Raw genomic sequence first — 23,252 nt, 5'->3', positions numbered from 1 at the left:
ATTTGATAGTAGAGTTGGGACGTCATAAAGACCTAATCAGAATTGAGTCCTTCCGTAGGTTCACATTGCGAACTCGGAAACTTTTGATTTATTTTCGGCCGTGACATTAGGCAGAGTTTAGTAAAATCGTCTGATTGGCGCACTGAAAGCCACAAAGACAAGGGAGGAAGAGCTGACCTGGAGAACGAAGGGAACACTTCTTCCCCTCTGGTCGCTCAACACAGGATATCTACTCCTGCCGCCGACTACAACTTCACTTCACCGCAGACCTCCGGGCACAACACATCTTTGGTGAACCGACTAGGGCTGGCTGGCTTCCTTCCCGGTAGCTACGCTTTGCAGCAGATCATGACTTCTGCTCCTCTCCGTGCAAGTCGACGCGAGCTCAGGCAATAATCACATGCTGCTAATAACTTCTTGAAGGCCATTCAACCTATTTCCTGGGGTATTAATCATGTTCAATAATCATCATCCCCTGCAATTGCGATTTTTGATCTCTAATCCGATTGCATGATTAAATTCATATACATGTTCTCGAGCCACCACTTGTAATAAACTGATTTTGAATCCTGCTTCATTTGATGATTAAATGAGTCAAATGGTTCAAATGGCTCTGAGCACTATGGGACTTAACATCTGAGGTCATCAGTTCCCCTAGACTTAGAACTACTCAAACCTAACTAACCTAAGGATATCACACACATCCATGCCCGAGGCAGAATTCGAACCTGCGACCGTAGCGGTTGCGCGGTTCCAGACTGAAACGCCTAGAACTGCTCAGCCACAGCAGCATGCGATAATTAGATGACCTCCATGGCAGTCACTACATATACTACTAGATAGTCAACCCAAGTACCTCATTTCATTAGTGCCATTTTTGTTAACTACATTTATCCGGTTCACACAATTCAATTAATTCACTTGAGCCTATAGGAGTTTGGTCATGCGCCAAACGAATAGCAGGATATGAAAGTGACACACCCACAACAAAATTCGGACAATTGAATTAAGTGCCATCCTACTTACAGATAACTCCTGACGACAACAGAATATGTCTTCGAAAGCTAGTAAACAAACACATCTGATGCGTCAAGCAATCCGCGAATTATGGATCCAACGATGTTGGGCTGTCTATGATATCGGAGGAGTCTCCGCGGAGTCAGAGCAACTATAAATCCAAAAATTTGATGAGGAGAGACGAATCGCAGAGGCTAAATCGGGGCCAAATGTTTCTCCATAGGGTCCTCGAAGAGGTCTTGGAACTTGCACCTGCCGCTGTAATCCATGCATTCCTCTCACAGAAGACTCATTACTCGACGTATTACACCAAAGATTAGTTTAATGAATCTTTCTTGACGGACCAGTATACATTTATTGCGATGGTATTCTTAACCCTCAAACGAAGTTGTAACTTCTTTGTACCATAAATAGTGTTGTGGGGTCCAAAAAGATACCACATTTTTAGCCCTGGAAAGTAATTTATTTTACTTTCACCAGTACTACTTATATATAATAGTTTGTGTAACCCCGTATAATAATGAAGTGAAATGAAACATAAAAATTGAAACTAGTTTATTGTATTAGAAATAACGTAAATCAGTAATTGATTGGCGTAAAGTTAACATGCAGGGAGCGAAAAATTGGTAGCATATAATAAACTTCACATATGAACTGATTTAAAAAATTTCACAGATGTTCAATTTCATTAATGTTCTCCTCTCCACACTCTTCACACATCACTGAACAATAGGTTTGATAAACAGAACGACTGCAGCAGGTTCAGTCCTCCTTGGTCTTTTTCTCGTTGTCACGGGGAGATATAGTACATCGTTTCTCTTTGAATCCAGAATGGGTATTTGTGATTTTGGGAGAGGTTTCTGCAAAAGTCGTGAGATTGTTAGTCTTAATTCTTTTGGTAGCCTGTCATTGATCAGTCTATCGTTGAAGTGGGGTTCAGTAAGCTTCCTGGTCAGTATTTTGATGAAGTCAAATCGCGAAATAGGTATGTACTTCTTGCAGGGATGTTTATGTTACATATGAATTGGTTTATGCTGAGAATTACATAAAATACTGCAAAATTCTGTCTGTGTGTTTGTCAGGTTGTGTTATAGCTAACACATTTCTGCTCAAGAGGATCCAGTCTACCTTTTGTGTTGTTGTGAAAGCAAATTATTGCTGGTGCTCCTGTTTCATAATCTGTACTATTTAAATGTTACGTACTGAGAATCAAAATGACAGGTTTTCCCTTTTTTAGGGACATAAGAATTCAACGTTTTGCCAAAGTGTTGAACCTCCGAACCGATTTGAGACTGCTGGAATTCAGGCGAACGAGAGACCGAAGCCATAGTAACAATTAAAATAAACGAAAACACAAAATAAGCATAAAAATAAAATATTGATTTGATATGTAAATTTTGACCATAAGGGCAAAAGAAAAACTTAGTGCCGTTGGGTCAATAATGACACCACCACAGCTTTACAGTTGCGCACTGAGAAAGGCGACGAATTGACGATTCTTCTAGTTTGTCTGAAGGTTAGCTATCAACTGCTGACAACGTATGTGGAACCACCAGCAATAGAATGACCAACAAGGGAAATAGCAGGGATGTACAGTTTCGCTAGTATTGTAGAGGACCTCACACCTCTGTTTGAAGGTTAAGAAGAGTTGTCAGTCTCGCTTTGATACACAAGGTACGGTAGACTGGTCAGTGCTTCCAAAGCAAATATTAGTGCATTACAGCTTTATGAGTATGTTTAGAGGTCTGCGAACTGGGGAACGGTAACTGTCAATAGTCAGTACACCACAATCTTCTGAGTTCCATCAATGTCTTTTACATAATGTTCACAAAGACAATACTACATAACAATATGGTCACAAAAATACACATCAAGTGTCCACGGAAACGAATTGCCGTAACCTACGGCAAATAATTACACTTAAGATTACAGCATTTACTGGCGATCAGACATTAACACAATCTAAACCCACAGACCCTTGTATATAGGAAAATAGAAAATACAGAAGAAAATAAATGAATTTTGCAGAAACTGACATTTAAATTATGAAGTTCAGAACCTGTTACAGAGTGCAATCAATGACACTTCGTAATATGTGAGTACCTTCAGAGTTCTCTACACGACCTACGCTACGGTAGCACAGATGTGGCAAGGAAATGCTTCAGAGTATATAAAAGTCCCATGGCAGTACAGCGGAGCGAGGTGACGAATTTGGCAGAGTGCAACTGAGCGGATCGATGCCATAGAGAGTCTAGCAACAGTGGCCGGAAGGAGAGGGTGGCTTAAAGTAGCTGGTGACTTATTTCAGGTGGTCGCCCGAGGAGAGCAGAGTTACATCTGCTATGAGGACAATTATATCGCCATCCTTGTAGTTCCCCACGCGGCCGACTTGCGTGCCCGGCATTCACTTGTCGTAGTTGCCACTACTTCCATCGGAATCTCTAAATGTATAATATCTATTGTCTCTGCCACTGATGTGTCTTGGTACGTCAATCGTCAAAACATAAGGTTACCTATTCTTTTTTAAAAAAAATTAGGGCCACCACAGCTAAAATAGTTATATACGAATGCTTGACACTTCATACAGTGAACAGTTTTTTAAAATACAGACATTAAAACTGCTAAAATAAAACTGAATGAAGTGTCCCATGGTCCAGTGTGGCTGTATTTCTTCAGGTCACTTATAAACGTAAACATCCCGTTCCACAACTTAAGAATTGCATCTTCTTGTGTAAATATCTGTACAAATAGTTCTTTTTTCAGTCACTACAGGGCCTAGTACTTCCCTGAATAACATTTATGAGGAGTATTTTGTTGCTTGACATAGGCCTACAAGTACAATGTGTACATTGGCGACTTAACTTAGGCCAGTCCCGCTTTTGGCAAATGGTCCATGTCATATCGTCCCCATGTGCTTTTCATTTGAGTTACTGTTTCACTATTTTTCAAATTAAGGATAAGTTCTGATATCTAATTCTATTCTTCCGTTTTATACATGATTTCCGTATTTGACGATGGTCTTTTCGTTATTTGACGATGGTTTCTTGTAAATTCAGGAATGCTGAAATATTTACCTAGCCACTCCAGTTGTTACACTGCGGCATTCTGTAACATATGTCATAGCATTTGTAAGTACTTTCTTTTGGTATGAATTTAACAAGTTGGAATTATTAAGTCTGAAGAGCCAAAGAAACTGGTACACCTGCATAATCTCGTACAGGGCCATCTCAAGCACGCAGAAGTGCTGTAACACGACGTGGCATAGACTCGACTAATGTCTGAAGTAGTGCTGGAGGGAACCAACACTATAAATCATGCAGGGTAGTCGATAAATCCGTAAGAGTACGAAGGGGAGGAGATCTCTTCTGAACAGCACGTCGCAAGGCATCCCAGATGTGCTCAATAATGTTCATGTCTGGTGATTTTGGTGGCTAGCAGAGGTGTTTAAATTCGGAAGAGTGTTCCTGGAGACACTCTGTAGCATTTCTGGACGTGTGGGGTGTCGCATTGTCCTGCTGGAATTGCCAAAGTCCATCGGAAGGCACAATGGACATGAATACATGCAGGTGATCAGACAGGATGCTTACGTACTTGTCACCGGTCAGAATCGTACCTAGACGTATCAGGGGTCACATGTCACTGCAACTGCACACGATTCACGCCATCACGGAGCCTCCACCAGCTTGAACAGTCCCCTTCTGCCATGCTCGGTCCATGGATTCGTGAGGTTGTCTCCATACCTGTACACGTCCATCCCGCTTGATACAATTTGAAACGAGACTCGTTCGACCAGGCAGCAGTACAATGCCGATGTTGACAGGCCCAGGCGAGGTGTAAAACGTACTGTCGTATACTCATCAAGGGTACTCGAGAGGCCCATATTTGTGGTGTTTCTTTGAATGATTCGCACGCTGATACTTGTTGATGGCCCAGCATTGAAATCTGCAGCAATTTGCGGAAGGGCTGCACTTCTGTGACGTTGAACGAGTCTCTTCAGTCGTCGTTCGTACCATTGTGATATTCCTGGCTGTGGCCGCTAGTATTTTGTTTTGCTAGAAGCTCGTCTTGATGCAGCATGATGCACATAAGTTAGCATGTGGTACAAAAATGGAATGAGGTACAAGCGACAGATGGTACAGTATTTAGCAGTCCATGGGAGAGACCGCCAATTGTACTGAACTTACTTCTCATTGGTCGGCAAGTTCGGGTGATAGGCGCCAAAACGCTCAACTTCTCTTTATTCAACCCAGTTTTTTGAATGACAATTTATTAGGGTTACCCTATTAGTCTATTGCTTTTGTTTATTATATTTCACTAGTTTTGAGAAACATAAGGGTAAGGATATTTCAACCGAGGTGCTTTGGACACCTGCGCGTCGCTCTGGCGCGCCTGGGAGACAAAGTACTTCGTCTGCATTAGTCACTCTGCTTCGCGCTTTCTGGAGGGCCTGTCACGTATCTCTGTTTCGGGCGTTCTGGTCGGTGGGGGATAATCTCAATATCGTGCGTTACTTACATGTCAAACTATAATAGTCACTGTGTTTTGAGTGTTCTTCGGAGCCGGACATGTTATACTATGTATCAGGCATAACTTAGTTGTGAATATGTAATGCTCACTCTGTCTAATGCATATCGTAGAGCTGGACATCTTCGAAAGTTGCACGTAAATTTTATCATAACATTAAGAAAGTTATGTCGAGTGTTGGAAAAGACAGTGTAAATGTGTGAATATTTGAATAGTAATCAAACAGCATACAGTAATGAGAAGTGTCGCCTACCATCATTGTCAATATTATAGATCATGACCTCTGTAGTTGCAGTGGTTAACCTAGGCATCCAGAAAAAAGCATAATCACAGGTTCGAACTGGCAGTGTAGCTGGCTCCACCGAAGAAGATCTCACGACCGACGAGCTGTCTTCTGGGCTGGGGATGCAACTTTATAAGACTACAGATTGGTGCAAAGAACAGTCACAGACTCTTATTCAGTCTCTCCAGATCTCTCCAGCTTCCAGATCTGCCTTCCAAGACGCATAATTTAGTAATGGAATCTCTTGCCAGGAACGTGTATTTAAAGAAGAGCCTCCGAGCTCTGGTGACGTCGTCATCTTGCCTTCCGCGTACGGGTGTTGTTATCGAACCAGCACTTCTACCCGTGGAGGAACGCCGGGCCAGGTTGGGCCCCTCTGTCCGCTCTTCACTGTTGTCCGAGGAGGCGGATGGCAGTCTAATCATCGCCTGCGTCGACGAAGGCAAACAAACAGTAACCATCATGGGGCGACGGAGCCGCCGTTCGGCGACGGTTTGAGTCCGGGAGCGGTTCGGCTGAGTCGGTGTCTGCCGGGACGACTGTGGACGGCTCAGAAATGTGCACAGTAGTCCCGGACAAACGACGAAGTGCGCCGAGGGAAAGGAGAAAAGAAGTTAAGTGTGAATGTTTCAAGCTGATCGTCCTTTGGGATTGAGTTTATCCAAACGTCTTTCCCGCCTTGTGGCCACCTCTGTGGCCATCCTCTGTTCTATTCACTGTTGAAATTCTGACAGTGCACATTCCTCCACGTATTTTGGTTGTTATTTGTGTACGTTTGCACTTCTATGTTTTGGTAGTTCATCCTCCCGCCCTGTGGTTGCAGAATTTCGGGTGGGGAGTTAGTTCCTGTCTCCCAAGATCTAGTGCTGTATTATTAAGGTTAATTCTAGTTCAGTCTAGTGTGCTGTTAATCCCTGGATATGTGTGTCCGCCATACTATTTGCACTGTGTTTATTCTAAGTGAGCTGCACTGACAGTAGTTGGGGGTTCGTGTCCTGTCACGGAGCTGATAAGGGGTCACATTGGTTTCGGCTTGTCAGTTAGAGGGTGTTGCCTTTGAGGTTAAGACATTGGCATGTCAGCGTTGTCTAGCGCTACCGGGACCTAAAGAAGAACATTGTGCTGATTAGGGAATGTTGTTACACGTTCTTGTTTTCATTTCGACACCTGTATTTGTGAAGGCAACCGCATGAAGTTAGATCTGTTCTGAAGCTATACTGGATCTTGCGCTCTTGGGAGTTTTGGTTTTATTTTGATCCAGACTATTTGGGTGTCAGGAATATGGAACTGTGTTATTTAAGCGACAGGTAAGATAGTTAATGCAAATAGAAGGTATTTCTAAAGTTTTTTTCCTTTCTTTTAACAAGGCGGTTATAGTAAGGTGGAAATTACATTTTGAGGAGACGCAATAGCAATCTAGAGGGCACGCCTTCACGAGGACGCCATGCCACTACACACGTACTAAACTAGCCGCGTATCCGCTGTTCAAGCCAAACATCAACAACACAGGTCCATATTCCTGACACCCAAATAGTCCGGATCAAAACAAAACCAAAACTCCCAAGAGTGCAAGATCCAGCATAGCTTCAGATCTTACTTCATGCGGTTGCCTTCACAAACACAGGTATCGAAATGAAAACAAGAACGTGTAACAACATTCCCTAATCAGCACAATGTTCTTCTTTAGGTGTCAGGAATATGGAACTGTGTTGTTGATGTTTGGCTTGAACAGCGGATACGCGGCTAGTTTAGTACGTGTGTAGTGGCATGACGTCCTCGTGAAGGCGTGCCCGCTAGATTGCTATTGCGTCTCCTCAAAGTGCAATTTCCACCTTACTAAAACCCCCTTGTTAACAGGGAGGAAAAAAAAACTTTAGACATACCTTCTATTTGCACTAACTATCTTACCTGTAACTTAAGTAAATATCTGCTCAGTGATTAAGCTAATGGGAGCACCTATCCTAAAAGCAACTAACGCACTTCTGTTATGGTGGCCCTTGTGCCTATTTTGATCCGATTGTATAAACAGGCTTACATGCTCCGTATCGAACTTCTGATGTTGTTTTTTGATTGTGGATTATTAAAATTGATTATAGTGCAAATGTTTGTATATAACCAACCGTGCTTATAAGTTATTAATGTGATTGGCTGGAATGTAATACGAAAGTTTTATGACCATAGGTTGTCCAGGTAGAAATTTTGAAGCCATGCTGTGTTGTGAATTCATGTATTTATGTTTTATATTGTAATGAGAATTTAAATATGGTAAACCCACGCTTATGATTAATAATTAAAGATTTAAGAGTGCGTTCACTTAGCGCTTACTTATGTGTTGTGTTATTATTATATTTAAAAATTATAATAGGCGTTTTAGTTTCTTAAATTAAAGCCTTTCCAATTGCGAAGTGGTGGCCTTCCCATTTTGGGCAATTGTAAGCATCGAAGTAGGATTTACGTAGTTGGTGTTATGTATTGTATGTTATGAATAAATTATTTATGTGTTAAATCACGTCTGATATGTCAATTTCTTGGCCTCGTCCACACCTTGGTCGTAGTCTTTTAATATTAAATGATCAGACCACCGTTCCAGGTAACTGTGAACTGGGTGGGATGTGAAAATCACGGTGAGATCAGAGGACTGTAATGATTATCATAAAACGCCCGAATCAGTAGTGTATGAACAGTGAAAAAGAGAAAAGGCAACACTTTGTGAACTATGAAATTATATCCTATTTGCACTACCGTACATTCCTTTGAACTTTTCGAATACAAAATTTATAAATCCTGCTAATTAATCCGTATCGTATAGTTGAAAGTGAAAACGCGAAAACGGAAAAACAAAGTGTAAATTTATAGGTGTGTGCGTGGTTCAAAGGGATTGCATTGTTTTTGCGTGTCCAAAGGGATTACGTTTTATTTCAACGCTACAAGAAACAAGGCTTCAGGGAGCAATTAGCTGAGCAGTGTACAGCAGGCGAGGCTGATGACATCGAAGCAACACCTGTCGCCTCCACCAGCGGCAGTCCAACGTCAGCAAGCGGCGAACGGCAGAGATAGGCGTTTGTGGTTGAATACGGCAGCCGAAGACACTCTACGTGACAAAAACAATGAGGCGAGCAGCAACATCGCGCCAAAGAAGAAGTTACGTGTATGCTAATCACTTTACAGCTAGCGAGAGGAAGCTGGTATTAACAACCATAGGGATTTTTTTAAGAATACGGTTAAATTCATAGTATGAAGGCTTTCACGACCGGATGACATATCTTCTGGTAAACCTTGCGGGATGTAAGGTCGTGGTCCATGAAACTCTTCAGCTCCTAACGTTTCGTCCAGAGCTGCGCTGGACATCTTCAGAGGGGTGTTTCTCCTCCGGTGAGTCTTGCCGACTGACGGGTTGGACGTCTGAGAGCGACTTATGTATGATACATAAGTTGCCTACAGAAGATAATAATAAAAGTATAGCTGAAATATTAATGGAGTTAGTATCTGGGAAGCAAGAATTCATAAAAAATTGCTAGAGGATAGAACAGTGGCAAAAATAATTAAAAAGCTATTCAAATGAATTACAGAAAGGGCAAAAACTACTTGCTGTTAAAATAGAAGCAACAAACGAGGAGATAGGAAAAATTAATCGTAACTTTAAACATTTAGAGACCAGGGTCGATTCTCATGAAACTAGCATTCGGGACTGTGAGAAAAGAATTGAACATGAGAGTAAAGAGTTGGTCAAAAATTAGATAAGTATAAGCAAGAGGTTAACTGTAAAATTAATAAAAATAATAATAAAAATAAATGATCTTATGCAAGCTTAAGATACATTTGTTTTGTCAGTTAGAGATGAAGTCATTAAATTAAGTAATGATCACATTAAAATAAAAACATCTTGCAAAGATACCTATGAAAGGCAAAACAAACAAGTCGTTGACTTAAAGGACGAAAATGCAGTCATTAGCCGTAAAGTATCACGAATAGAATCGGTCTGTAATGGTAATACAAATACGGTTCACAGTCGTTAGAGAGAAATAAAACAGAAGTAAAAATGTAGTTAATATGGAAGGTGGCAGGGGTAAAATACAGAGAGCGTAAGGCTATTTACAATTTGCACAGAAACCGGATGGCAGTTACAAGAGTCGAGGGACATGAAAGGGAAGCAGTGGTTGGGAAGGGAGTGAGGCAGGATTGTAGCCTCTCCCCGATGTTGTTCAATCTGTATATTGAGCCAGCAGTAAAGGAAACAAAAGAAAAACTCGGAGTAGGTATTAAAATCCATGGAGAAGGAATAAAAACTTCGAGGTTCGCCGATAACATTGTAATTCTGTCAAAGACAGCAAAGGACTTGGAAGAGCAGTTGAACGGAATGGACAGTGTCTTGAAAGGAGGATATAAAATGAACATCAACAAAACCAAAACGAAGATAATGGAATGAAGTTGAATTAAGTCGGGTGATGCTGAGGGAATTAGATTAGGAAATGAGACACTTAAAGTAGTAAAGGAGTTTTGCTATTTGGGGAGCAAAATAACTGATGATGGTCGAAGTAGAGAAGATACAAAACTTAGACTGGCAATGGTAAGGAAAGCGTTTCTGAAGAAGAGAAATTTGTTAAAATCGAGTATAGATGTAATTGTGAGGAAGTCGTTTCTGAAAGTATTAGTATGGAGTGTAGCCTTATATGGAAGTGAAACATGGACTATAAATAGTTTGGACAGGAGGAGAATGGAAGCTTTCGAAATGTGGTGCTACAGAAGAATGCTGAAGATTAGATGGGTAGATCACATAACTAATGAGGTGGTAATGAATAGAATTGAGGAGAAGAGGAGTTTGTGGCACAACTTGACTACAACAAGGGACCGGTTGGTAGGACATGTTCTAAGGCATCAAGGGATCACAAATTTAGCATTGGAGGACAGCGTGGAGGGTAAAAATAGTAGAGGGAGACCAAGAGATGAATACACTAAGCAGATTCAGAAGGATGTAGGTTGCAGTAGGTACTGGGAGATGAAGAAGCTTACACAGGATGGAGTAGCATGGAGAGCTGCATCAAACCAGTCTCAGGATCCCAAACCGAGCGAGGTGGCGCAGTGGTTAGACACTGGACTCGCATTCGGGAGGACGACGGTTCAATCCCGCGTCCGGCCATCCTGCTTTAGGCAAATGCCAGGATGGTTCCTTTCAAAGGGCACGGCCGACTTCCTTCCCTAATCCGATGAGACCGATGACCTCGCTGTCTGGTCTCCTTCCCCAAACAACCCAACCCCAACCCCAGGATCCCAACAACAACAGCATGGAAGTTGCGTTCTAACAGAAACTCGAAACGTGGTTTGAACAGGAAAAAGGTAAATGTGTTGTTCATATTAATGAAGTAGTCAGTAATGCCAATGCTTAGAAGTTTCGTAACTTTTCTGGCAAAGGTAGTACACATCCAGTTGATTTCATTCGTCAATTTTAGAGCATTATACCTAACAACATGACAGAACAGCAACAAATCAAATTTGTAGCCAGTCGTTTTTAAGGGGACGCAATATCGTGGGGAACAGGAGCCAGTAACACATGTAAAACATGTCAAGAATTTGTTAGAATATTCTTAAACCAATAGTGGTCTACAAGTACACAAAATAGCATAAGAACAGAAAGATTTGAAGCTAAGAGGTTTGAAGACAGTGACTGCGATAGTTATAAGGAGTTCTTTCAGCACTACTGGGAAGAGAAACAGTATTTAACTGATCCTTTATGTAAATCTGACTTTGTAGAAATAATAGTTCTAAAGTTTCCAGTGTGTGTACCGGAAAATCTAATTCATGTCAACAAGGGTTAAGTTAAGAACATCCTGTTACACAAGAACGGCTGCACGCGCTTTCAGCAACAGACAAGTGCCGGAAAGCTGGCGTAAAAACAGGTGGCATCAGACCGCTGCAATGACCGAGACTCAAACAGGAGTAACAACTAGAACAATAATATCGAGAAAGGTAGAAAGGAGGGAGACAGACGCCACGACGGTAACCGTAGTCCTTCTAGAATGGGAAGAAGTGGATTTCGAAGAGGTTTTAGGAGAGGAAATAATCATAATGGTATTAGGGAATATTATAGAAATAATGATAAGCAAATCAGACAGGTAATGGTATCAAGTTGATGACTTAAGTCGACATCGACGTCCTCAAAAATCAGTTTGCAATCCAAGAAGTTCCATGAAACATATGAGGGTCTGTTTAGGATAATTAGATTGGCTGGCCCTAGTGCTGTGGAGGTGGCCAACCCAAAGACAGCACAGAGCAAAGGATTGTATAACATTGTTTATATCAAAATGCTTCATAAGAAACAGAGAAACCTGAGGGGGATATTGCACTCTTTGCATTGCTAGGCAGCTGATACCTGCCAGCTACCTTCGTTTATTTCATGCTGCTTGTTCTTCACTCTTCATCACTCTGAACTAAAACCTGTCATCTATCCTCCTCCTCTGTTCAAGATACATACATGAAAAACACGAAAGAGGATCAATTGAAGCAAAAGACGTACTAATTGAATAGTTGAGCAACCGATCATAGACTGTTCTTAATTATAACAAAAGATATCATGCAGCATAAAGTTTCCAAAATAAGTGTAGAACCTAGGCTATAACATCTAAATTCATCATCCATACAGGCAGGAAAATACATTATAAACGAATTACAGAAACTTTTTATGTATGTTATGAAACAAAAAGAAATTACATACGCATATTTACAGAGAAAACAATCTTCTATGTTACTTTATTTAGCTATCTGCTGCTGAATCAGAGGGAGAAGACGACGCCAAACCAAGTAAGTGTACAATTAGAACAGACAATATGCAATCGTTCTGAGACGGTTTGTTAAGACTTTATTAGTAACAATTTGTAGTTGGTCTGCGAATGATTACAAGCAGTGATGAGGATTCCGCTGTAATACATGTATATTTAGACTAGGATGAGTCCAGCCACTGTTGAAATGATGAAGAAAGAATTTTGGATCGACCAGAGAAACCGACCACTCGTACGTAAATGATAATGAAGGAGTTTTGGATCGACCACAGAAGTCGGCCACTCGTATACGATAGGGAATAGGAAGGTAATATCGCATGTGACAGTCGGTCACACATTTAGGGATTAGTAGGCGCCGTATTTCAGCCAAAGCATTATTAGTAATTGTATCACGAGGCAGAAATGATACCCACACAGTCTGCAGCTCGTGGTCGCGCGGTAGCGTTCTCGTTTCCCACGCCCGGATCCCGGGTTCGATTCCCGGCGGGGTCAGGGATTTTCTCTGCCTCGTGATGACTGGGTGTTATGTGATGTCCTTAGGTTAGTTAGGTTTAAGTAGTTCTAAGTTATAGGGGACTGATGACCATAGATGTTACGTCCCATAGTGCTCAGAGCCATACCCACACAGCTAATGAAAACTAGATATGAACCTCACATAGGACGCAGACAATAATAAGTACTGATGTACAAACACATAAAGCACATAACAAATGTTCGTTGTATTAACAGTGTTTAAATGCTTGAGCAGCAAAGTCGACAGTATGCTATGAGTGAATTAAAGCAACGGGATTTGTTTCGCTATTTTTCTCTGTTATCACGATCTAGAGTATCTTCATTTCCCTCAAAACACCTTTGAATCTAGTTTGAATACCTGGTTAAGTTATCGAATGAAATGAAAATAAAACCCGAACTATAAAATGAGAGCAATTCTCATATCATTTTGTTTCTCAATATGTAGATGTAAGATAGCGGTGCGTCGAGCACCAGTGTGAACTTGAATGGAAGTGAGCACTGACTGGGATGAGTAATGCCCGACGCATAACAGCAAAATATTAACAGGTGGTGCAAGAGTGCACTGACCAATGAGTCAGGGTTAAAAAACCAAAACATCAGCAAACGTGAGAAGTCAGTTCAAATGGAAGCCCGGTAGTCACCACAGTTGTGACGTAGGTTTTTTAAATAATATTGTATTGTATTCAATGCAACATTGTGTATATTGTAACACTATGTAACATTTATATATGAATTTTATGTAAGGACACTTATATGCTGACATAATTTAGAGTATTTGTGAGGTATGTGATAGTAATAAACATATATTGATGGCCTAGTGCTGGCATAAGTAAAAAATGTGAGTGTTATTAGGCAAAAATGGCAGGCATTGCAATGATATTTGATACAAAATGTGTGTTGTGTAAAGATGGACGTCATTACCCCAACGACTTATATTATATAGTTCCGATTTTATATATATATATATCAGTAAGTGTAATGAGGAGATTTAACGGACCAGGTGCCGATGTTTGCAGTTGAATAACAAGACTAAAGAAAATTTAAAGGACAGCTATGAGCTGAAAACATAAGTGACACTTTGTAGCAAGAAGTAGTTCATGTTGCTTAGTTAAGGTTTTCTGATAGAATTAAGATGAGGAAGTATGTGTTTAGCATCAGTAAGCCAATAGTTTTCGCTAATTGGGATGATATTTTAGAAACAGCTATTTCACTTGTTTCTAAGAATTTATGTGAATGAGAGAGTAGGGAAACATCAACTTTTTTTTCCAAATTTGGAGCAAAATTTCCTCATTTCCAAACCTGTTAGTTGTCTTCGAGAACAGGCCAGTTTTGAAGGAGATGGATATGTGATATTCCTGGATGTGGCGGCCAATATTTTACTTTGCTAGAAGCTCGCCTTGATGCATCTTGATACACATGACGTAGTATGTGGTACAAAAGTGGAGTTAAGTACAAGCGACCGATGGTACAGTCCCCTGGTAGAGTCCATCAGTTGTAGTGAATTTACTTCTGATTGTTTGACACATTCGCGTGCTAGGCGCCAAAATGTATAACTTCTCTTATTAACTAATTATAGTTTTCATTGTATTTAATCTAGTTTTTGTTGTGATTATCTTTCATGGTTACCCTACTAGCCTGTAGTTTTGCATATTAAATATCGCTAGTTTTGAGAAACGTAGAGTAACGATATTGCAACCGAAGTGCTTTGGTTGCCTAGGAGTGCCTAGGAGATGAAGTACTTCAGCTGCATTAGTAACTCTGTTTTGGGCATTCTGGAGAGCTTGGCACGTACCTCTGTCTCTGGAGTTCTGAAGGGCCGCACACGTATCTCAGTATCGTTCGTTACTTAGTTGAGAGTATGAAATACTCACTTTGTCTAGTGCGTACTGGAGAGCCAGACATGTGTACCATGTTTCGGAAGTTGGATGGAAAAGTTACCATAACATTAAGAAATCTATGTCGAATGTTAAAAAAGACAGTGTCCGTGTGTGAATATTTGAATAATAACCAAACAGGATACATTAATGAGAAGTATCGCCTACCATCATTGTCAGTACCACAGATCTTGCTCTCTGGACACACAAATTATACATTGCATCTCTTTCGGGGAACGGGTATTTAAATCCGTTAACAAGAACTGTGATCTGTGTGAGACGTGAAAATCATAGTGAGAACAGTGGAGTGTAATGATTATCATAAAACGCACCAATCAATGGTGTATGAAAAGTGAAAATGTAAAAAATGACATTTTGTGAACTGTGAAATTATATCCTGTTTTCACTTTTATGAGTTTTTTTGAACTATTAGGCAACAAAGTTTAGGAATGCCGCAAATTAATCCGCGTCGCGTAGTTGAAAGCGAAGACGCAAAAAGGCAAAAATCTTTCTCCGGCCGCAGCGGTGTTTTACCGGATGATTGACGTTCACGGTACACTCGTGAAATGGTCGTACGGGAAAAATTCCCTCCTCATTGCTACTTCGCAGAAGCTGTGTCTCTTCTTTCGTGTACCGACTATAACACCACGTTCAAGATCACTTACATCTTGATAAACTGCGATTGTAACAGATCGAAAAACTGTGTCAGACACTTGTTGTCTTACAAAGGCGTTTCCGGCCGCAGCGACGTATTCTACCTGTATACATATATCTGTATTTGAATACGCATGCCTATGCCAGTTTCCTTCGCGCTTCAGTATGTATATAAACCTGTTCTTGTGGGGCGCATGTCATCCACAACAATTTTCTATCCGTAATATTTTCCTGCATGTTTCTGTCTAGTCATTCAGTATTTTAGGATATCTCAGATAACTGTGTAACTTTTTTAAAAAACTATTTCGTACAGTTACTTACACCTGAAGATGCAACTCAGAAGTTGCGAAACCGATTGTATTGGTGTATGAGTGACCCGAACAAATACAGCTACAGCAGACCATTGGACAATTTATTGAGTTTCATTTTAATAGTTTCAACATCTGCCCTTTAAAAAGAGTGTTGGCTGTAAGAAGTGTCAAGCAATCCTGTACGAAAATAAAAAGCAAGTGTCATTTATTGGTTTGCATTAGACTTCGTTAAGTCCATTATATTTCATTAATCATTAACTCCAGATCGCTAAAACATTCAAAGTGCACTACCAACTACATACGCACGAATTAGGCCACAATGCCTATGAAATCGGTGTTCTGTAATCGTAATTTAGCAGTCGCGCGCGGGAATGTATTTTAGAATCTTGTAGCGTTTCTATAACGGAAAATGGAGCTTTATTGTTCAATAAGGATCACCGACTACTGACTCCAAGAATGTTATTTCCTTTCTAGCACCACTTCCGCCCGAGAAGGCACACGACTTGTATTACATCCGGCAGGGCGGTCGACCGAGTTCGCTACTTCACGAGCTACCAACGAGCTCCGAAACTGTTTTAGCATCCACGCCTATCAGCCAAACAGTGTCTAGAGCAGGATGCGGGTATTTTCATTGGTAATTTCCTGCTGCCGCGAACTGCACTCTCCTGGAAAGTGCTCCTCACCGAGAGGACTACCAAACGCTGTTTAGTTATTCCAATGAAAGCGAATTTCCGTGAAACTTCGTTTCTCGTTTCGACACGGAGAGAAGGGAATATCGAGTACGAATTGTCCATGTGGGAGACATGTTATACCTTCTCCCATGATGGAAAGACGGCTACCTACAATATTAATGACAATCGATTTATGAAGCACGCCCACCCTGTACCTGAGGAGGAAGCAGTGTATGAATATAATGTAAACAATAATATAAAAATACAGCTGCAAGGAAACTGACTATCGTTGGAATAAATTACGGGGTAGACTGACCTATTAACTGCAGGCTCTATGAGGATCCCGGCCATCGGATGCTGGATGCCAACTGCGGCATCCAAAACGACCGATAGGGTGACTCCATCTTGTGATGGAAAAGAAGCACTACCTAACCAAAAGCATCCGGACACTTATCACTGAATAGTACTTTACTTCATGACGGCTTCAGCTCTGCTGGGGTCACTTCAGTAACGTATCTGAAATGCTGTAGAGGAATGGCATCCTATTCTTCCTCGAGAGTCAAAACCGGGGACATGTTCAATTTCGTTCAGCTTAGGACTCGTCGCAGGTCAGTCCATTTTAGGAATGTTATTTTCCACTAGCCATTACCTCACAAATGGTGTTTTATGATAGAGTGCATTGTCATGCTGGTACAGTAAATGATCGTCGCCGTAATGTTCCTCTACTGCGTCCCATCGAAATGGATATCATGCGGTATTACAACCTCAAATTTCTACAAGGTAATGGTTTCCGATGGCACATTTGGATCCATTTACGATTTCCACCATTATTCCACACCGCTTTAATCATGTTTATTGTACGTCTATGTAGGCTCAACATTTACGATTGCCTTGCGTGCCGGTGTGATTCAGAGTTAGAAACTGATGTAAACCACGTCTTTATACAGCATGATTCAAAAGTAACTGTACACACTTCTTGGGTGCAAAGTATGCATCAAAATAAGGCTAAAACGTTGAATAACAAGCACACGGACTCCGTCGTTAGGCCACGACTGGCCTACCAGGACCATCCGACCGCCGTGTCATCTTCAAGGAGGATGCGGATAGGAGGGGCGTGGGGTCAGCACACTGCTCTACCGGTCGTTATGATGGTATTCCTGACCGAAGCCACTACTATTCGGTCGAGTAGCTCCTCAATTGGCATCACGAGGCTGAGTGCCCCCCGAAAAATGGCAACAGCGCATGGCAACTGGATGGTCACCCATCTAAGTGCCGGCCACGCCCAACAGCACTTAACTTCGGTGGTCTCATGGGAACCGGTGTATCCACTGCGGCAAGGCCGTTGCCAGAACGTTGAATAAAGTTTTGTCTAAAGTTGCTTTATTTCAGAATTATGCAGTAGAGTAGAGATCACAAATGCAGCACAATGTTAATTCTTCTAAGATATTAACGACACGTAGGGACTCCAAGTTCAACACAACTACATACTGTACCCTCAGCTGAGGACGTGATCAAAATGATGAAGACGTGCCGGACGTCTTCGTGTTCTCGCAATGTTGCAGACTCCGTTCGTCTCATCCTGTACAACGAGCCACACCGAAGTACATCAAGGCGTTTCTTTCTACATTTAATCCAACAGTGCCGAAGGATGTACAAAGCAACATTAGTCAATATGCAAGCGAACAAGAAATGCCAAATGACTTTACTGACCCATGACGAAATGCCAACCCCAAATGACATTATTCATTATAACTAGAAAATGAAGCAGTTTCAGACAACATTCTATTTAACATTTTGCTTTTATTTTGACTCATACTTTACACCCACGAAGTGCGTACAGTTACTTTTGAATAACCCGGCACATTCCCGATATGGTTAGTCCGGGGGCGATATGCTACGCTTTCATCGTGGGATCTTATGCATAAGATGCTATGATGACAGCATAGCTCTTTCGACACCGGTCATTCAATTAAATGCTTTTATAACGGTCTCGGCCTGTCAAGATTCTTCAGTTATCATCTCGGTTTCGTCTCAATGTTGTCCATGAACAATAGGAATTTTGAAGACTGTAATCAGTATGGGCTACCTTCTCCTTTAATCAGCGTCTTCTATTTTGGTTTCTAAAGACATTTGCCTTTATAGTCATTTCAAATTCTCTTAAAAGTATAGGGAAGATCTGTATATTTTAATCATTCACTCATATCACTTATTACTAAATTTAAGAAGTAAAGTAAATTGACAACAGAAATACGTTGCGGCCGCGACGGATTATGTAAATGTGCTCCAAGATCGGCCGGCTGTATGGCCAGTTGCTCCATCATGCTGAGGTCTACTTGTATACAAATATTAACGTCCAGTCGTATCCACTCCTCCAGACCGTTTTTATTTGCCCCACCCTGTATTTCCGTAATGATGGTAGACTAGAAGTTTAAAAGGTTGATAATTATTACTGAGCAAGGATATCTAGTTCTTTCTTTATAAAAAAAACCTTATAATGAAGTTTAATTAAATCATAAATGATGATTTTACATTTATATGTATTGATTTCATAACTGCAAGGATTGCTCGGATTCAAACACAGAACAGTTCACAACACGAACTAATTCTTCTTTCTTTGTGTGTGCGGGGCAGACATACTTCATGCAAGAAGTTCTATACTCCTGGAAATGGAAAAAAGAACACATTGACACCGGTGTGTTAGACCCACCATACTTGCTCCGGACACTGCGAGAGGGCTGTACAAACAATGATCACACGCACGGCACAGCGGACACACCAGGAACCGCGGTGTTGGCCGTCGAATGGCGCTAGCTGCGCAGCATTTGTGTACCGCCGCCGTCAGTGTCAGCCAGTTTGCCGTGGCATACGGAGCTCCATCGCAGTCTTTAACACTGGTAGCATGCCGCGACAGCGTGGACGTGAACCGTATGTGCAGTTGACGGACTTTGAGCGAGGGCGTATAGTGGGCATGCGGGAGGCCGGGTGGACGTACAGGCGAATTGCTCAACACGTGGGGCGTGAGGTCTCCACAGTACATCGATGTTGTCGCCAGTGGTCGGCGGAAGGTGCACGTGCCCGTCGACCTGGGACCGGACCGCAGCGACGCACGGATGCACGCCAAGACCGTAGGATCCTACGCAGTGCCGTAGGGGACCGCACCGCCACTTCCCAGCAAATTAGGGACACTGTTGCTCCTGGGGTATGGGCGAGGACCATTCGCAACCGTCTCCATGAAGCTGGGCTACGGTCCCGCACACCGTTAGGCCGTCTTCCGCTCACGCCCCAACATCGTGCAGCCCGCCTCCAGTGGTGTCGCGACAGGCGTGAATGGAGGGACGAATGGAGCCGTGTCGTCTTCAGCGATGAGAGTCGCTTCTGCCTTGGTGCCAATGATGGTCGCATGCGTGTTTGGCGCCGTGCAGGTGAGCGCCACAATCAGGACTGCATACGACCGGGGCACACAGGCCAACACCCGGCATCATGGTGTGGGGAGCGATCTCCTACACTGGCCGTACACCACTGGTGATCGTCGAGGGGACACTGAATAGTGCACGGTACATCCAAACCGTCATCGAACCCACCGTTCTACCATTCCTAGACCGGCAAGGGAACTTGCTGTTCCAACAGGACAATGCACGTCCGCATGTATCCCGTGCCACCCAACGTGCTCTAGAAGGTGTAAGTCAACTACCCTGGCCAGCAAGATCTCCGGATCTGTCCCCCATTGAGCATGTTTGGGACTGGATGAAGCGTCGTCTCACGCGGTCTGCACGTCCAGCACGAACGCTGGTCCAACTGAGGAGCCAGGTGGAAATGGCATGGCAAGCCATTCCACAGGACTACATCCAGCATCTCTACGATCGTCTCCATGGGAGAATAGTAGCCTGCATTGCTGCGAAAGGTGGATATACACTGTACTAGTGCCGACATTGTGCATGCTCTGTTGCCTGTGTCTATGTGCCTGTGGTTCTGTCAGTGTGATCATGTGATGTATCTGACCCCAGGAATGTGTCAATAAAGTTTCCCCTTCGTGGGACAATGAATTCACGGTGTTCTTATTTCAGTTTCCAGGAGTGTATGTCGGAATGGATCCTTTGACAGAGCACGGCTGACTTCCTTCCCCGTCCTTCCCTAATCCGATGAGACCGATGGTTGGTTGGTTGGTTTTGGGGAAGGAGACCAGACAGCGTGGTCATCGGTCTCATCGGATTAGGGAAGGAGGGGGAAGGAAGTCGGCCGTGCCCTTTCAGAGGAACCATCCCGGCATTTGCCTGGAGTGATTTAGGGAAATCACGGAAAACCTAAATCAGGATGGACGGACGCGGGATTGAACCGTCGTCCTCCCGAATGCGAGTCCAGTGTCTTACCACTGCGCCACCTCGATCGGTGAGACCGATGAACTCGCTGTTTGGTCTCTTCCCCCAAATCAACTCAACCCTGGAATCACTTCCGTCACATTCGTGTCGTGATGTTTGGTTGCAGTACTGTAACAACCTTTCCTTTCTTAGGCACGTAACTGACTGTAGTGGCATCATCACTAAAGGCAAATCGAGTGTTCCGGTGTAGCTGTTCCAGAGAAACAGGGCGAGGTTTTGTAGGTAGTAACAGCTGTAATTATTTTCTTTTCCAAAAGATCACGTGCTAATGGAACGATGATGAACTTTCGATCCATGGTATTGTTTCTTCGTGATGGTTTAAAGTTAGTCATTTCAACCAACCATCTAAGCATTTCAGGGTCGCTGTTATCGTTCGTCTCTTTGGCATGCTCCCCAAGCAGAGGGATTGCCCGCGAAGCAGTATTTCGGATCTGAATCACGTAACATGTTCACTTCTATGCTATGTTTTACTGGTTTTATATATAACCTAAATAGGCATCACCCATGGAAGGTTACAAGTTCTTTATCAACTAATAATAATAATAATTGCGTGTGACGATGGCCTCCCGTCGGGTAGACCGCTCGCCTGGTGCAAGTATTTCGATTTCGCGCCACTTCGGCGACTTGCGCGTGTTGGGGATGAAATGATGATGATTAGAACAACACAACAACCAGTCCCTGAGCGAATAAAATCTCCAACCCAGCCGGGAATCGAACCCGGGCCCTTAGGATTGACAGTCCGTCGCGCTGACCACTTTTTTTGTTTTTTACATCTTTTTTTATTTATTTTTTCCCCTTTTTTCTTTTTGTTTTTTTGTGTTTTTTTTCTTTTCTTTTTTTGTAAAATTTTCTTTTCTTTTGAAAACCCGTTAATAAAATGGAACTAAAAAAAAACAAGTGCCACCGCCACTTTCCATCCTATAACAAAAAATCTACGCCACTTCAGGCGTTGGCTCCTTACTAAACCTACCCCTGAGAGCTGCCTATATACCAGGGGAAATATGGGAAATCAAGGTTAGGGCTATCCTTACAAACGAAACAAAATCTTCCTTTTTCTGAATTTTTTTTTTTTTTTTTGTGTAAGTGATCAGAGGCCTTCTGCGCCCCGCTGGTAATATGTTGAATCACGTCTTCTCGAAATTGATATGTTCCGTTCAATTGTTCAGAAATGTTCATTGGTTCAAACAGGAAACCTTCTTCTCTCTTGGCTTAACACATTCCAGCTGCGAGGCGGCTCGTGGAAAGCACTCCCAGGGAAGTTCGAGAAAAATTGTCTGTATTTTGGGTGACGGACAACGACATAATGACGGTCATTGAGGTATGTCCAAAAATCGAGTACAGAGTCTACAGTTTGTCCAAATATGTAGTGAATGGCGTGTCCGCGAATCCAATTCACAGCATTGGTCTTTGTCCGAGGAAAATAGTCATGTTCCGGAAATAATAATGAAAGGGGAGTAATCCGATCCGGAATGTCCCGCGTTAGAAAAGCCACAATACGTTGAACCAAGTGCCAAACCTCCGCCGCCGGTCCGCAAACAAACCGATGTTCATCATTGTCTGGCACTCCACACGTGGAGCATAGAGGTGATTGGGCGAGATGGATACGATGAAGGCGAAATTGGTTGATTTGCTTACCATTGACAGTTAGGTACCAGACAGATTGTACATTCTTGTCAAGGTAACAGGCGAACACCGCGCGCCATACATGACGCCAGTCAACCTGGGGGAACTTTTGTTCCATCGGGTTAGGCGGACGACCTAATTGGAGGACATTGTATACTGCCTTTGTCTTGAGTAAAAGCTGTCTTGGTAAGGTGAGGCGTAGATAACTGAGTTCCAGAAAGAAGTACCGTATATAATGGAACTGGGCCGGAACATCCGAGATCATCACTGGGGCTGACAGTGAGACCGACGAGTATGCCGACAGGAGGAGACGAGTGAGGCTCGTTGGGCAACGGGTCCATACCGTCATCTGGGAGCTGACAAATAGGGCGCGAGCTCTATCCGGCACGTGAAACAGACGTATTCCTCCTCGTTCACGGGGAAGAGTAAGGGTTGCATAGTTAACTTTGAACAACATCCCAGAGCTGACGAAAGATGCCATCGCTGCCAACAAGCGACGTGCCACAGTAAGCGGAAAAGGTAGAACTTGTGCTACATGGGGAACTCGGGATGCGATATATGTATTGACATATCGAGCTCGTTGGAGAATATCTAGGGATCGAAGGCGATGGTCCATAAGACCTGCTCTGATCA

The 23,252-nt window shown here is 42.6% G+C and overlaps 1 pseudogene; it reads right to left on the bottom strand.

Annotated features, from left to right (window-relative positions):
* Positions 1 to 17,850: 17,850 nt before the first annotated feature.
* Positions 17,851 to 17,967, bottom strand: LOC126425982 (5S ribosomal RNA; annotated as a pseudogene).
* Between the last annotated feature and the right edge of the window lie 5,285 nt (positions 17,968 to 23,252).

Source organism: Schistocerca serialis, chromosome 1 (genome assembly GCF_023864345.2).
Source record: "Schistocerca serialis cubense isolate TAMUIC-IGC-003099 chromosome 1, iqSchSeri2.2, whole genome shotgun sequence".
In the NCBI taxonomy this organism is placed as follows: Eukaryota; Metazoa; Arthropoda; class Insecta; order Orthoptera; family Acrididae; genus Schistocerca; species Schistocerca serialis.
This window is presented reverse-complemented; position numbering and strand designations above follow the sequence as displayed.